The sequence below is a fragment of the Rhipicephalus microplus genome, chromosome 10, assembly GCF_043290135.1.
Source record: "Rhipicephalus microplus isolate Deutch F79 chromosome 10, USDA_Rmic, whole genome shotgun sequence".
NCBI lineage: Eukaryota > Metazoa > Arthropoda > Arachnida > Ixodida > Ixodidae > Rhipicephalus > Rhipicephalus microplus.
Window position 1 is genome coordinate 106,157,807 of NC_134709.1, and position 2,390 is coordinate 106,160,196.

The 2,390-nt window shown below is 42.8% G+C and overlaps 1 pseudogene; it reads left to right on the forward strand.

Moving 5' to 3' along the window:
* The first annotated feature begins 594 nt into the window (after positions 1–594).
* On the forward strand, positions 595–1,406 carry LOC142774500 (uncharacterized; annotated as a pseudogene).
* Positions 1,407–2,390: the final 984 nt, after the last annotated feature.

A 2,390-nucleotide genomic window follows, 5' to 3' on the forward strand; every position in this document is an offset into this window, starting at 1 on the left:
TATGCGTACTTGCCTGTTCTATTGATTGTACTCGGTGACAAAGATACAAGCGGACATCACTCAAATTTTTCAGTACTGCTCTGACCTCATGACGGGCAAATTTCAGTAGACCTCCAAACGTTAAACGATAAGCTTATATCTAACCAAGTACAAGCATACCTTTTTTTATAGATTTTTCTCTGTGATAAGACATTCGCTTATAGACGACGTTATTTCAGCTTACTAGTGATGACAACGTTGCTCATTTCAGATTTCGACGGCTACCAGGTGGCAAGAGATCGCAAATGATTTCTGTAACAAGTATGACTTCCCCCTTTGTGTTAGAGTGGCGGACAGGAAACACGTCCAAATTCAAATGCAACCACACTCCGAAAGTCTTTACTACAACTACAAGGTAATGTTGACATTGCGTAAAATGCTTTAAATTTTGAGCATATCCTGTTATCAAAATTGTGACACAAGCTGAAGGTAGAACAGACTAAACATTTATTTAGTGCCGAGTCTTTAGTGTGCCTTGTTCGATCAATAGGTTCTTAGTTCTTGTCTGACAACCAAACTTTTCCTTTATTGTAGGGGACCCGCTCCATTGTCTTGATGACAGTGGTGGACAGCAACTTGAAGTTTGTTGCCGTTGATGTGGCTGCCTATGGGTGGCAGAGCGATGGAGGAACATTCAGCAACTCTAGATTCGGCTGAGCTTTGGAGAATAGCCTGCTGTGTCTTCCACCGCCGCGGCGACTACCTGGCGACACCACCATTGCTACATATGTGTTTGTCGGTGATGAAGCTTTCTAGCTTCGGCCAGACTTTCTACGGCCCTATCCGGGGACTTGACTTAAAGATGACAAATGAATATTCAATTATCGTCTGAGCCGCGCAAGGTGACTTGAATGGCATGGAATTCTCATTAATTGAAATAACTGTTGACCTTAAGTGCCTCATATATACTTATACATAATGTTCTTGTGCTATTCAAACCTACACTTTCTCTTATGTCAAAGACTCACCTATGCTTGCGTCATGATTTTTTTATGCGCAGGAGGTGCGTGAAAAATTCTTTCGGCGTCATGACATCAAGGTTCCGAACATTCAGGAGAACCATAAACCTGCTATCTGAAAACGCTATGTTGTCATGGCGTCGTGTGTTCTCCACTTCCTATCGGAAGATGACTTCTACATGCCCACTAATTATGCGGATAGAGAGGATCTGTACGGAAATACAATGAATGGCCAGTGGCGCTCAGCAGCAGACGCAAAAGGAACTGCGATGATTCAACTACAACCTCCTGTGGGCCGCAATTACGAGCAAATCAGCGGCTGAAACAAGAGATATCTTTAGATCTTATTTCGTAAGCCCACAGGGGGACGTGGCTTGGCAGCGGGCGTCCGCCGGAATACGCCCTTAAAGTTTTTGCAAAATGTATCGTAGGGTACATGCCAAGGTGAGCGATGACTTTTTTGCGAGAAAGTCAAAGCTTGTAATATACAAATAAAGAGATAGCCTGTATTCAATTTTCATTCTTTCTTTTTTTTTTTGGGGGGGGGGGGCGTGTTGTATCAGCTCATATTTTGTAACATACCTTGTTCTCTTTTCATTGAAGTTCGAGTGTCGTTTTACCATAGTCATATTATCGTATAATACACCACACTCTATCCCAGTGATATTTTATATATGATGTTTTATATTATATCTCTATAATTCTGGGGCTACTGACGTGTCTTAAGAAATCGAGTGTTTATGTATCAACATTTCTGTATTGCCGCTAAGCAAGCATAAGATGTTACTGGAAAGTACACTAGCTATAATTTCATTCACAGTGTCATATTTGCCTATACAGAAAGTTCAGTTTGAACACCAATGTGCTTGAATTGGCCATTCAATAAATGAAGATATGGACGCATGAAGTTCACTGCCAAGTTCTATTTTATTTTCAATCTGCACTCAACAATCGTATGAACGCAGTGAAAGAAGACGGCGCCCCTTGGTGGAGCAAATATGGAGTAGATCCATCTTCAAATCTGTGAGCATTTCTTGTGGCGTGCTTTGCAGGTATGGTTTTAAAGACAAAAGAAATAACCCGTTAACGTCCATCGGCTTGTGAGCCGCAATGACGTCGCGCACTGCATTCAGTTCGTCGTCTACAATTTCGAATTCTCTTTTTCGCGGCCGCTTTGACCTTTGTTGTGGCGTCGATGAAACTTCCTCACTTTCTCTTGGGCAGCTGGAAGCCTGTAATAGATTGGAAAGTGGTGGATTGGAAGGCGGTGGATTGCAGGGAGGCGGATGGTGGGGTGGCAGTTTAGGTGGTGTTGTAACCCGTTCTGGTACGCTAGGCGCTTGGAATATAAGTTCAAACGGATTTCTTGGGGCGGGGCAGTTGTCAACATCT